General features: G+C 40.5%; 1 protein-coding gene across 9 annotated transcripts in view; it reads right to left on the bottom strand.

Moving 5' to 3' along the window:
• foxp1b (forkhead box P1b) overlaps positions 1-15,387 on the bottom strand; it is a 163,212-nt gene that overhangs the window by 141,346 nt on the left and 6,479 nt on the right. For 5 of the 9 annotated variants that reach the window (XM_034870729.1, XM_034870730.1, XM_034870735.1 and 2 more), the window contains exon 2: positions 4,691-4,769. The gene's annotated coding sequence lies outside the window, so the exon portion shown is untranslated. Of the gene's footprint in view, positions 1-4,690; positions 4,770-9,193; positions 9,321-15,387 lie in introns of all 9 variants that reach the window. The other 4 variants (XM_034870728.1, XM_034870732.1, XM_034870731.1 and 1 more) reach the window with 1 other exon arrangement.

Here is a 15,387-nt window from a genome sequence, read left to right as displayed (position 1 = left end):
TTACCGGAGTATTTTTTAACACAAGTATCTGTACTTCTACTTAAGTACGGAAAGTGAGTACTTTTGCCATCTCTGTTACAGACCTACACCATCATCTAGACCACACTTTGCACCAACTTTATATTGACTCTTTAATCAATCTTAGCATTTTATAGACAGTCTATTCATGCATATATTATTATTTCTGATCTATAACACCACCTAGTCCACTATTAGCACTAACTGTACATTAACATTGCACTACATTCAGCATTTACATAGACTGTCTATTCCGGTTAACTGCGTTACTGACCTACAGTATATCACTAACCAGACCACAATTTGCACTAATTCTGTAGCAACTTTTCACTATATTTCAGCATTTACACAGACTGCGTATTCATACATATTGTGTACACCATTAACTAGATCATAATTCGCACTGTTCGTGTTTTGTTTTGTTTGTTAATGTATACAGTGTTATTACCATATCACTTCTGCATACCTTTCATCTTGCTTACACGTCACCTTGCACCAGTTTTGTAATGCCTACTTATTGTGCACTTTACGTAGCCTTTTGTAGTCTATATTCCATTATTGTATTGAATGTGAAAATGTATGTTGTCCTGCACGCTTATGCTTTTCTTGGCCAGGTCGCCCTTGTAAATAAGAACCTGTTCTCAGCCAGATTAAATAAAGGACAAATAAAAAATAAAAATAAAAGAACTATCGACGTCACACACTTATTTGCTCATTAGTGGCATCCTTGACCAACTGCAACTTTTCTCATTTGAAACCCATGATGTCTCTTTCTCATGGGCAGGCCATATTCTCTGGGCGGGCAAAGCAGAGAAAGGGGAGGTAACCTTGCCCTTCATGACGTCATAAGGGTGAAAGAGTCCAGATGGGCTCATCTGAGCTTTCATTTTCTAGGAGGCAGAGCAGGATACCCAGGGCTCGGTTTACACCTATCGCCATTTCTAGCCACTGGGGGACGATAGGGAGGCTGGGGGAACACATATTAATGTTAGAAAACCTCATAAAGTGAAATTTCCATGCCATGGGACCTTTAAGTTAGTGAGCCTGTGCTAAAATTGTCACTTGCTCCATAGCTAACCTCTTTACGTTTACCAACAGGTAGCAAGCAAGACACAAGAACTTGGCTTGGGTCTTGAGGAGTTGCAGCATATATTCACTGACAGAAACAGATAAACCGTACACAGACTGAACTGCTACGTTCACAGTTTACTGCTACTTCATACTTACTGACAAACACACCTCCCGCTCTCTTTTCGCCCTCTCTCTCCCCACCGTGCACTCACTACCGTGTAAATTGCAGTAGTCGCTGTGTTCAACATATGCATGGTGCGTGTGTGTGGCTGTGACACCGTTTCTGTCACTGTGCGTGCGAAATATCACACGGCACGTGTGTGCCAAAGACAACGAACCGACGCCTGTTACGTGCGTCGGCTCTATGGATGTGTAATAACAGCTGGCTTGTTGTTATTTAAATTGCCAAAGCAATGAAAAAAAACAACTATCTACTAGCATAAAGTGTAAACAAAGCTGCGTATCATTGTAAAAAAATATATAAATCTCTCTCTCATGTTACATAGAAAATGCTGCTTAATGGTTACTGAAATTAAAATAGACACATTTGCAATTTTTTAAATATTTGAAATTAGGATGTCCTCAGCCCTAAACTGTTTAATCCGACCATAAAGCCTTTGTTAAAACAGCAGCAAAATTTAATTCTAAGCAGTTTGCTGCTTTAACAGTGATGACATTCTACATGCAAAGGATGCAATGCGAGACTGCTTCTATTCAAAACCATGAAAACAATGATCTTAGAGAAAAAAAAAGGATGAAGGAAGTAAAACAAAACATAAGTTCTTCATTGAAATAGCAGCTCGCTGTCTGAAGCAAGAAGAGATGATAACTGTTATTTTCCAACCAAATTGGCAGTTAAGACAGGTACTTCATGTAAAGTCATTCATGGGAATTTTTTGCGGGAGAAAAAAAACAAAACAGAAGGAACAAGCGACAGATATAAAGCCAAAGATTTAGTACCATCTGTCCGTAGTCTCGCATTTTACATCTTATCTGAAACGAGCTGAATATGATTAAGCGAGTGCTCTCTGAGCCATTCTGCATAGCGGTGACATTTGTGTTAAGTTGTGCCATCTTGTTTAGATGGTTATAGACGCCCTCTTCTTTGCCTGAAGAGAAGGTTTACTGGCTATACACATTACTCTAAAGAGTAGCATCTCACTGAGCATGTCACAACATGCCTGGGGGCGGGGGGGCTGCGAGTTTGGGTGTGTTTATGTTTATCCTCAGGACCCCCGATTGTTGTTCGTTTCCTGTACAAAGACAAAATAAGCACATAAAGGCCAAAATGTGCTCTTCCCTGGCCGTCACGCACATCACAGCACATTTCCGCACAAGTGACTAGCCACAGATGATTATACAATTAATACAATTTTCCGCATCTATCTGTCACACTGATCTAATTCACCATTCAAATGACACTAATGGAGCAAGCTTCTTCCTTCTTCCTACCCCAAGCAAAGCCTTTTCCTCTTTATCCCCCTACACAGCACAAGTCATCTGCAACAGCGGAAAACAGAAAGAGCCAAGAGGAATAGTGTTGCATTTGTTTAGCAGGATGTTGGTGAATAAAGTTGAGACCCAGCAGTTTTCATTATGACCCATAGTGCAGCAAGAAAATAGGGAGGATTGTTTTTAATTGTTGGTTCAAATTAACCCTTGGGTGAAGGGAAAAAAGAAACTGAGTGACCCTCTTATTTTCTGAGACAACACTCCCTTCAACCAACGCTGACATTAATAATTCACCATGACAAAATGCATTACCAGGGAAGCTGGATGTGAAAAGAGGAGATGAACATGACAGAAAAACCCTCACATTAAAGCTGAGTTCTGCAGCAGCAAAAGCATGTGAAAATAGAATGCAATTTTTCACTGTTTAAAAGGAACTGGAACATGCATTCCCAATATTCATATTGAACATTGTGTCCATTGTCTGATCTGAAGAAAAGTGTTGGTTCCATTTAGACAGACCCACACAGGGTGTGAGCGACACAGGGAGGATTTAGCCAAACCTTGACCTGGAAATCCTGCATCTCAGTCCACCCAGTTTGGACAAGGAACACAGAAGGGAACCACTCCCACACAAGTTCAAGGGAAATGCTTGCATGGCGTGGCTCTGTCCTTCCCAACCAGCTCCACCAAGTACAATGGCAGCTGAGAGTTTTATGTTTATGAACTACCCTGATAGGGATACACATATCCATTAGATATGAGTCCGCCTATAGAGGTGCTCTGGTATTAACCCACAGGCAAGTGCCCCATCAGCAGAGAGGAAAAAAACTGCCTTTTATGGCAACAGATCACAGACTCGAGCCATTGGCCACAAAGCCCACAAATGAGGCGTTAAGTGTAGTGGCAGGGCAGCAGAGAAAAAGGAGCACAGAGATACAGTATGACCCTCTGCTCAGCCATGTATGAATCTGTACTCAGCCTCCTTTCCTTTCTCTGTCTTGCTCTCTACCACTCCCCCTACAATCAAAACACACTTAACTGCTCAACAACAGTCACCACAAAATAACAACTGTCACCTGCAGCAGAATTCATTAAAGCATCGGTAATGTAGCATCCCTGTAATGTATTTTTTTTATAATTGAATATTAATTATTACGCAATACTTGGACAGATTCCTAATGGACATTTTCTGTAATTAATTGTCAGTTAGAGGCAGGGATAGTGCAGCAAAGTTAAAAAACACAACCTGACATGGAGATTGGGAAAAGACAGTGCGGCGAAGAGCCTGCTGGGAAGGTTTCATCTTTGTGCCTGACCCCCCCTGCTGCTGGCAATGGCAGAAGACGGGGGGGCATGGAGGAGATAGACTCCTCTTCACAGTCAGAGATTTAATTGCACGCAGATTCCATTACCTCTGCACAAATGTCACATTCTCTTCTGATCAGGGGGCACGGCAGCCACTGGCAGCATGGCTGGCAAGCAGCCAGACTATAGTGCAGAAAGTGTTCAGCCAATCAGGGCTCCCAGGGCAGACAGAGGTGAGCAGAGGAACAGAAAGACTACAGTACGCCAAAGATATTAAAAAACAAAGGAGAGTCACGAACACAAAGCAGCTGACGATGCAACATTGAGGTAGACGGCAATCTGCTTCAATAGCAAATAAATTATTGATTTCACGTGTACAATTAAAAGTATGCTATTGTCATTATAATTATCTCTTATCATAGATTTTCAAGTCATGTCAAGATCATACAAATAATATGAACTAGCAGTTTTAACCTGAACATAACCTTTTTTTCCGTACTTTATTTATAGTTAAATAACAAGATGCAAACATAAATAATACCCTTAAGCCAGGGCTGTAGCACTTGAGGCGTACTATCGTCTCATCCTTGTCTCGGACTCGTCCATTATTTCTTTATCATTCACATCCATGCTCACTGGCCTAAACAGCTGAGCAATAAAGGTGACGAAAAGGTAACGTCAGGATGCATCTGTTGGGATCTGCTTCCAGCTTATTATGGCCTGATAAAAATAAGCGTAGTGGTCCTAACTGACCTAACTGTGCTTTAGGGTCACTTCATAGATAAACAGCGCACACATTACTGTATGAAATAAGAGATGGGTTAGTGGGAGGAATGCAACATACCGTGATCACTGGTGCAGGAAAGATTGGCAGTCCATTTCCTCCAATCAGAATTCAGCTCACGATCTTGAGGGCAGGACCACTGGGGTTTCAAGGAGGACACAAACAGAGCGAGAGAGAGAGACAGAGAGAGAGAAAAGGGGAAAGATACAACTATTACAAACAGGAAGTGTAAAGGTTGGGAAAGCCCCTACCCTAATCCATTGAGCCCACATGTACAGAAATTACATAAGAACAGGCAAAAGTAAAAGTAATCATCGTCAGCCACAAGTATTTGATATGTTATGACGCACTGATTCCGGTTTCTGACTCCTGGCCTACATGCATACCAAGTTATCTTTTATATCTGAACATGCAGATAAGCAGCTCTGACAGACACACTATGAAAAAAACTAGCAAAAGTGCTTGTAACAGCTTCTGTGGTTTATTTCGCACCTTAAAACAGTAAACATGCACACAGTTGCCCTTTTTTCACTTGTTGGGAGAACTTTTGCGATACCCACATTAAAAACGTGCCACAATACTTCCATATAGCGGTAGGTTGTGTCCACTGTGATAAAAGAAGGTTGCATGGTTGTTGTTCCCAAATAAGAAAAAAAACAATTATGTAAAATTATGCAATGCCATCTTAAATACATTACAAAATGAAAATTACAGCTAGGTAACATGATAAAATAGTTACTACAAAAAGGTCATTAAACTACTGTAACACACTACAAAGCTACATGTTGGTAAGACACCACCGGCCTGATTTCTTTGACTGACTTCAGAATAATGCAGTGACCTATAAACCCCACAGTGGTTTCCACCTTAGTAAAAAAAAAACTCTAACAAATAATTATAATATTACATGTTTGTTTTTTTACTTGCATAAAAGATGCTTGACTTGTATCACTACAAAAACATATGAAACAACGTTTTGTTTATTCAAAAACCTGGCGTTAACCCCAAAAGCATTCATCTGTAGCCAGATAAACAAGTGGAAAGATGCTAATAACTTCCAGATACGGTTCAGATCATGTAAATGAGGCAGCAGAATAGATGGCTTCTGGTTTTGTCCCTGTCACATGGCTGCATGTGTGGCTTGTTGCCCTATGATGTATGTGTGTACCACTTTGCTGTTTAATGTGGCTACAGCACCACAGCAAAGCAATTCAGCCCCCAGTTAATTGGTCTGCTCTATGAGAAACCGTGTCAAAAACTAAATCTATAACTCTGTTTCTGTGTGTAGTGGTGTAATTCCAACCAGACACAACAAACCCCAGCCCCGACGTCCTAACTCCTCATAATTCAACAGTGTGGAATTCAACTAACTCCATTAGTGCAGCCGTTGTTTCCACAGCCTGTCCACATTCCTGGGCCTGCCATCGGCCTCACATAAGACCCATCTGATTAGTCGGTTGCATCCCTGTCATTACTCCCCAATATATGTTGATCCCAACAGACAAGCCCCCCATGGATTTATGCCTGTGAATTGCAAACCCCTTCCAAAGGAGCACTTGCTTTAAAAAGGTCCCCTCCCTCTGAGAACGAGATCACTCAGTGACTTCAGCTGAGCACGCTGCCATGTCTCTGACGTACAACTTACCCAAGCTTCAGTGACTACTTGATGAGAAGATTCAAAGAGATGGGATTTATGTGCTGTCTCACAAAAATGATGTTAAAATAGCTTGGGAGTGCATAAGAGGCAGCTCTGATTTTGAGTCTTTATTGCAGATTAATGAGCACTAGATTTGTAAAAAATGGTATGGTTTTATTGCGTAATGTGTCTATAAATAAAAGACTAAATAACGAAATACTTTCAGATACACTACATGCTAAGACGCTGGCATAAAATAATAAAAAAATAAAACACATTTTTATGTAAAAGCATTTCAGTTGGAGGTAAAAACTAACTTTGCAGTCTTTTGCATGCCAGCTGCTCGACACTAGACTCGCTCTTACTCTGGGACCATGTGGTTGTAATCCTCTCTTTTCACTCAAATAACAAACTATGTCAGTTTCTGAGGAAACTTCACATCCATCCAGACATTTGAAGCTGTCCATCCATGTTAAGGGAATAAAAAGGGTCAGAAATTGGCACTTGTCAGGTGAACCAAATTATGTTTTTTTGCTATAGTAATCAGTACGGGCCACATGCTGCACGTTTGAAAACACAGCATATGTAAACTTTTATTATTGTTGTTGTTGTTGATGTTGTCGTCGTCATTTCACACCATGAATTACAAAAGGGAACTTGATTTTCTTGACAACCGTTCATCCAATCGACTTCACATTTGGCAGGTTTATTGCTGAAGACACAAGGAAGTGAAGTGACGAGTGCAAACTCTTGAGATCGAAGGGACATATTTATAAGTAGTGCGTTACGTACACACTGTGTGATGTATTGAGAGGAGACTCGATTGTCACACTGCCGAACGGCATGCTGGGTACAACTTGCTCTCCGTCGCTCGCTACAATACCTTCAAAGTACTGATGTAGAAAGAGAGCCCTGAGAGATAAGAGATGTTAGCAGATGACTGCTCTGGACATGGAAAAGAGGGGACACAACTATTGCTCAGGAGCCAAGGAAGCACAGTGTCGAGGGTGAAGCGGTTCTCGAGAGAGCTGCAAGAACAAATACCGGAGGCCGTTTCAAACAGCACATTTCCAATGAGTACCACACTAGTTGAAATGGAATAGTAGCAAAACTGAGAGTAAAAAAGGAGACAGAAGATCATGTTGAGAAAAAAAGACTGCAACCTGGCACCTATGAAGTCAGTGAGATGGATCTACAATGTAGGCAGAATCAGTCAGACACTGTGACTGCACTGTCTGGGGACATTGGTGCTGTATCGGATCAATGGCTTGACCCATTAAGTTACACCACTCCCAGCACCTCATCTAATAGGAGCCGGTGTTTGGGAACACCCATGGTTGACCCATGCTGTTGGGGACAATTACAAGAGAGTGGTCTTTCAGGACCGACGCCCACTTGACCCGGTAGCGTAAAGACATGGAGGAGATCCACATGATTTAAACTCCTCCCCAAGACGTGCTGACAAGGTTATAGGGTCAACGCAGACATTAACAGGTCAGTGTGTGGCCCACTTGGGAACAATTACTCCCAGTCACAGCTAAGTGGACACTTGATTGAACACGACAGAGGCAGGACACACTTCCCACAGATAACAATCCCCAGAGCCATTTAGGATAAAAAGCCCTTGTGATACAGCTTTTATGGGCAAAATTCATCTTCCTTTTCCCTTTTAAAAGAATGTGAGAGTGTGATAGAGAGCCATTCTCTCAAAGAGATGAGTCTCTCAGAGCATTACCATTTTCTAGCAATACTAATAGCTGCTTATGACACAGAAACAATTACAAGGTGACTGGGAGAAAAAGCTCAACAATGGGATGAGCTGTTGAGATTTCATTTTTCATTCATGGATTTAAAAAAATAAATATCTCACAAAAGAAACGTTTGACTGAACACTCCTATTTTACGATCAGGTTTTAAAACAACAGCAGCTAAACTAGAACTTAACATGGTGACATATAAATACCATTCCACGAAAAATCTCTCATCTCTAATTAACTATGTTGGTGCTGCAAATCTTTATGCTGCTCGACCCCTGACCTACTGTCAGTTTGACCCCTCTCCCACCACAATGACTAAAACTTTGCCTTGAACATCTGGTGCCTTTTTTTCTTCTTTTTTTGCGTAAACAGCAACGAGCACCATCCCCAGAGTCGTTTCATGTCACAACTCAACAACAAATAGTTTGTGTTTCATCATAATGTGTGGGTTTAACATGTACTGTAGAAGATTAAAAAAAACTAAAAACTGAACAGATGTTTGGGGGTAGCTACTGCAGATAAAATAACAAACTTAGTAAAGCATATCTCTGTGTAAAATGGTCACTCTTGTCCTATATTCTCTTCTTACACAAATAGGGCTTATCGATTCGCGAACACATTTCCCCAGCATTTGCATAAGCTGTGTGTTGTTTGTGGTGTTGTTCCATTTTTCAGTTTTTTTTCCAGAGGCTTTGTTTATTTATTTCTCTGCGTTAGAAACCTCGAACTGCAGCGGTGGCTGGAGCTGCAGCTGTTGGTTGTTAGTGGCTGGAGATGACACAGTTCACCACTTCTCCATGAGACAGCCTGCCCAGAGACCAGCACAGCTGCAAAACGCCTGGAGAGAAGAGAAGCAAGGAAAAGAGACTTTGCCTTTTTTTAAGATTAGTAGGTAAAGAAATCGCTTTGTTGACAGACTCATATTACTCCAGAGGCAAAGCTCATCATTTGCCTCCCTCGCTCTTTTCCAAGGAATCAAGAAGCCCGACATTAGCAGAGAAAGAAAAAACGAACTCTTGCAGAGATTCTCTCTCCCTTATCTGTGTAACCCGCCCTCCTCATTACCGGGGCTCTTTTTCCAATTCATTTAGGAACCCTAAGATACAACCTTCACAAAGAATTCAGCAAAGTGACACAACATTAACCCATTTGCACATGCAACAGGCTCACCGTCTGACCCATTGCTCGGTGTGGCAGTCTTCATTCCCCAGGACCGTTTTGTAACCAAGTGGGCATCATGTGAATACCATCTGGGTACCACGTATTTAAAGCTGGCAGAAGCGCTGTGGCAGCCAGCCTGGAAATGAGGAGAAGGGAATAAATTGCATCATTTACTTAACATGCATTTACTGTTGTGCCTGTTAAAAGCCCATGACTAAATAATCTTTTTTTTTTGGAGGGTGCCAGTTTCTGCTGTCAGCAAAGTCGTGTTGTATGTGCGACAAACAGAGCAACTGTCAAAGGGTTGATGAAGGAGATATCGAGATGTTAACCACATGAAATCGCATTTACCACCAAGTATATTAACAGCCCTCAATCCATTTACATCAAAGAAATCTCCCAGTGCGTAATGCACTGCACAAAACCCATAAACAGACAATAAACACATTGTAATTATAATGCCAGCTCTTTAATTACGTGTGTCATTTGGGGATGGTCGAGCTTGCTAATTGTCAGAGTGATGTGAAAGGATTGGGGGAGGCAAGAAGGAGATCAAGCCTCAGGCCCAATGAGAACCATATTCCCCACTCTCCAAGCGTGTTAGAAGGCAGAAAATTCAATTGGCACGGTTCCAAAGAAGAACAGTCCAAACAGCCTTAATCAGCAGGGACAAACTCCACGCAATCATTTACATTAGCACAAGTGGAGAGAAACATCTAAGGTTTCACGCCCAGAACATGAAAGTGAGCAACATTTTTCCTTCTTGTAAGCTCTTGTAAGCTCATTGCAACTCAGGTGACTTTATAAAAAAAGACTTCAGTCAGTTGCCACTGACCAAATGGTGCGCCATTTAAAGAGTCAAAAAAAGGAAAAAGACAACTGTGATTGTCATGTAGCTGGAGTTAGAGTTGGATAGATAGTACAGCAATTCATTTTATTTTTTTGAAGCAGAAACTAATTAAATTTCCTGTGTAATCCTATTATATTGCCAGTAAATAATAGACTTGCAGGATGTTAATCAAACAAAATATATAGTTGGATGTTTATACAGGCAGTTGACCAAACATCACTGTTTGGTATAGTTCTTTTTATATTTACTGTATATTTCACCTTGTTGATTCCCATTAGACTATTTTGGCTTATATTTATCAGCAGACAGATGCTATGTCATATGTGTTGCATACATATGTTTAAATGTGTTGTTTTATGAACGTGAACTTTGAAACACTCACAGAATAAGTGAGAAAATTGTTCCTGCACAGTGTAGCTAACCCCCTTTTTTCTGTGTCTTGGTTTTGCTTCTTTATAGCCCCTATACTAAAAAAAATTGCTTTTTAGTGGAGTAATTCTTTTTTTTTTTAAATACTGTGATGTTATTTTGTTTACAAAGTTAAATTAACCCCCCCTACCGCCATGGAAGTATTAGGTAACCATATTATTTAAATTGTATTGCAAATTCTATGCAAATGTATACATTGTTATCTTGAGTTTCATCCATGCATAGCACATTTTGCCATTAAGAAAAGAAAGGCATTCTATAGACTCACTCCTTTCAAAGTACCAGAGCACATGAAAAACAAGCTGCACAATGTCTTATCTAGTACCTTAAGCAATTTAACGTTATTTTGGACATGGACAGAGCTTCCTATGTCCAACAGACTAATGGCAAGCTCAATTCACTTGTAGAAGTTAAGAAAGCTGTTAAAGGCTTGTTTTTGACTTTGCAATGTTATGCCTGGACTATGGACTATCTTTGAAATCCACTCAAGTAACTCCTAATATTTTATATTTAGTATTTTTCTGTTGATTTGAAATTGTGTAATTCATCCCCACACACCCCCAGCTCTTCTTTTCTTTTAAGTATTTCAGTTTATTTCTTTGTTAAATGGATTATGTATAAGAGTGCCCCTCTGAGTTTTTATTTTTCATCTCTCACCACATTTTATTGATTATGTGTATATACACATCTGTAGATTTTGTGTATATATTATTTTAGGTAGTAAAGCAATCACCTCCATACATATTAAGATTTAGACAACACTATGTTAGTTGTATTGTTGTTGCATTGTATTGTTAGTATTGTCTGTTAAGGCAAGAACCTGTTTTTTCGAGCCTGGTCACATGGTCTGGAAAGTAGTTGCTTATTTATGAGTCCAAACAGGAAGTGAGTGGCATAGAATGGCCTACAATATCAGCATATACAGTATATGGCAGTGAATGTGGTGGACAAAGATCACAGAGTGAACTGTTGAAACCACCACAAGTACAGTGCACCCTGAAAACACTTTGGGAGATAACATCTCTCAGATGAATCATCGGCCGAGCAATGATAAATGTCAGTTAGGCAATGACAAACTGTCTCCACCATTGTTTACATATTGACTGGCATGTGGTCTGCCTGGCCCTGATGGGAACAACACACAGCCTCCAATGGCATGATCTCACTTGGTGGAAAAAGAGCAGCTGTCACTGTGAATCTGATAGAAAGGTGTGGCATTGCAATCAATGAAGGTGGAGAGACGTAAACAGAAACAAAACAAATGTATTTTTGGTTCCACAGCCTTCAGACATTAGTTACCCTAAACGATGTACTGCCCAAATTGTTCTCAACTTTGCTTTCTCCAGTCCTCTTGTCTGTCTGTGTGAGGTTCAACCTACCACTTCACTGTGGCCTGCAAGGTCTTTTACAAAGAACCGCTATTGATAAAACGGATCAGAGTGGCCGAGTGAAAGAGAAAGAGTGCATGAAGGATACAGAGTTTTCATCTGCTATCTTTCTCATATTCTAATGAAGCCATTATGCTCTAAGAAGAGACTGCTCATCTATTCATTTTATGGGGAGTTTGCAAAAAAGATGACACTGCAGGAGGGTTGGTCAGAGTGATTAAAATTCTTTGAATTAGCCCTTCAATCACTGCACACAATTGTGCATAAAGTACACAAAAATGCACTAAAACCCCAAGCCTGTAGTGGGATATGAAAAGATTGATTTACTCATTTCTAACTGGGAGTTGTTTTCAGCGGGAGGAATTGATTGGTCAACACATTAAAAGCTTGTACATCATGCACTCCATATACTCAACATGAAAAAGGCTTTTAGAAAAATATCCAATAATTCAGAACATCTGATTGCCTACACCACATTCAGCAGCGTTTACAACAGGTGCAGTAAATCTCCAACAAATGGCTGTAAACAATAAATAGTGAATGGTTAACCGTAGAAAGCTGGGAGGAAAGCAACTCGGGAACATGTGTGCATGATGCACCAGGCACTTTGATGTCAGTTTCACTTACTTAAAAAAAATAAGATATATACATAAGAAATAAAATGTTTCTCACACACACACACACACACACACACACACACACACACAGACACAGTGTTTGACCAATGCATGAGCAACTGCTGTCACAGGTTCATCTCTGGTACGTCTGGTCGCCGTCAGCGTCTACTACAGAGACTCACAGATCTGCAACTGACGCTCTATTCACATTTCTGCTACAGAAGTAGATTTTTTTTTCTAAGGCTTTTTATAGGTCCTGGAACAAAACAAGTACAAAAAAGTTTCAGTTCCAGTTCAGAACCTCTCTCTTGCTCACCCACTCTTTTTCTTGTTCTCTCGCTGCCTTTATCTTAAGTCTTTTTATAGACCAGCGGGGTAGTCACTTATATAACGCCTTGTAAGCCACAATAACATTAAACAAAAATTCCATCCGTGACATAAACGCACGTTCACCCATTCACAAGAAAGCTGAGAGGCGTCATGAAGCCAAGTAAGCATTAACTCATTCAGATCAAATGCAAATGCTGGTTCATGAAAGAGATATTAATAAAGGTAATAAAGATATTAACAAGAGATAAGAGCGGACATGCATTTGCGCTGGTGTGCAAAAGCTCATCGCTAAACTCCAAAAAGTCTGAATTCCCATCAACTTTCTGCTGTTTTTCTTTTCCTTACCGCTGTGGACTTGACTTTTTTTTTTTTTTTTTTTATCGTCTCACAGATCACGTTTTTACAAGAGAGCTGTGTGCCTGTTGTTACCGCCTGCTGTTATGTCACCTGACTACCAGGGTGCATGCTTACTGTACAGAGGTCTCAGGAAACAGGGGAATAATGTCAGCACTAGGCTAACACACACACACACACACACACACACACACACACACAACACACAACACACAACACACCATTTACGATGAATTGACAAGAAGATTTTAATTTAAAAAATCAAGCAGCTACGGTTCATTCGGAACCATTTATTTCATTTTGTTGAAGTTTTGAGTGTTTTATCCGTATAAAATATATGGTTGAATTAATTGCTACAGTCATACAGCTAGTGTCTGGGATTAATGCAATAGTGAGAGAAATTAGCCTGGTTATAGGCACAGAGTTTCCCTCCGCTGTATGAACGTAGCCTGGGCAGCTGCTGCCCGCCGCTGTCTGTGTCCATTGGAACGAGATCCTGACAGTGACTCGGAGAGATGGAGTCAGGACTCAGGAGGGTGCGTTTCCCTCTCACAAACACCTAGGGCTGGGTATTGTTAAAAACTGTTCGATAGCGATTCCGATAACGTGACTTTGATACCGGTTCTTGACAGATACTTTTTTTAAATACCACTTTTATAAAATGTATTTCATCAAATAGAAATTACACTATTACACATTACGGCACAGATCGACTTAGCATGTGAGCCCCATTTCTGTGCGTAGCGTAGACATTTTCCTGTGTTTCTAAAACGTGTGACATTAGACAGCCAATCTCAAACGTTATTAAATCTTAGGTATTGAAACATGGAACTGAATAACGAGGCATTTTTCGATACTTGGTGCCTAAAACGTATTAAATTCAGTGCCCGGCCCTGCAAACGACAGCCTTCCAGCTGCTGACCATTTCAAACTTGCCGCTCGCTGCACGTCACGCAGCGGACTGCTGTGCTTGCTGCTGTGTGATTCTTTGCAGGATCAGCAGCAACCACTGTGGCTGTCGCCTCCCATCACCATTAAAGGGGAATTTACACACATCCGCCTCTGATCTCGAGCCGCTCTGTGAAAGCCACATAAGTATCACACCTGACAGGGATCTATGTGTGGATCACACCTGCACGTCTGCATACATCCATGTATCGGCCAAATATTACCTTATTTTCAACCATGGCTCAATTAGTGTACATTCATAGCAAACTATTAGTCATTCCTAGCCAGGGGTGTGTTCAGCCAATTCGTTCTAATAAACAAAACTGTTGTTTTGGAAACTGGGTTGGGACTTAAACTCAATATGACCTGGCCTGAAACGGAAATCAAGTTCTGATATAAGTTCTGCTATAACCACAACCTCCTTCTTTTCCTCTGGCAAAAACTGTTTTGAGCAAAGTAAGAAAATGATGCCATGACGGGAGTGAAAACTTTAATCAAAGTACTAAATGTTATCTGCTATGATTAGAGTTATACATGGGAACTATTATCTCACAATAGCCAAAATTGAAAAGTGAAAGCATATAACCGACCTAGGGGTGTAGGATATGGACAAAATATTGTAACAATAATATTGTAATCATCACATGCAACATTTGCACAAGGACTGTGGAAGAGTATAATACCTTTTACCATACATATATTAATAGTTTGTGTTTTAAAAACAAAATGAGGGTACAATTTGAATGTTGGCATATTATAATCATAGAGATAAATATAACTGATACTAATGAATTTTCAACCAGCCCAGAGAAAGTAAGAGTTCTCAACATTTATGCTTCTTTAAAAAACACCAAAACAACAAGAGTGGCAAAGTGGTTATCTGGTCCGAATATGCAGCAAATGGTTAGCCAGTACTATCTGCTTCAACACATAATTCCATCTCAGGCTAATCTATTGAGCAAGATGATGAACAAAACAAAAAGAAATCACTCCTGTGAAAATAACCATCTCCAACCGAGTGGTTTGGGAATGGAGCCCCACCCTGTTTACAACATTGAGAACAAAAACAAACTCCCTCCAAGGAGCCCGGGCGAATGCAAGGCACACACTCCAGCCAATACAGGCAAACAACAACAACAACAACAACAACGTCTAGAGATCTACTGGGAGAACGGGCTATCAAACAACAGTAGCCTGCGCACAAACAGGGTGTGCACCTCGCCGGCTGTTTGAGGGAATTGGAGAGGGAGAGAAAGTGAAAGTTGGTGTGAAAGTGGAATTGAGCAG

The sequence above is a fragment of the Etheostoma cragini genome, chromosome 4, assembly GCF_013103735.1.
Source record: "Etheostoma cragini isolate CJK2018 chromosome 4, CSU_Ecrag_1.0, whole genome shotgun sequence".
NCBI classification, from domain to species: domain Eukaryota; kingdom Metazoa; phylum Chordata; class Actinopteri; order Perciformes; family Percidae; genus Etheostoma; species Etheostoma cragini.
The sequence above is the reverse complement of the archived record's forward strand: the minus strand, read 5'-3'. Positions and strand labels throughout refer to the sequence as shown.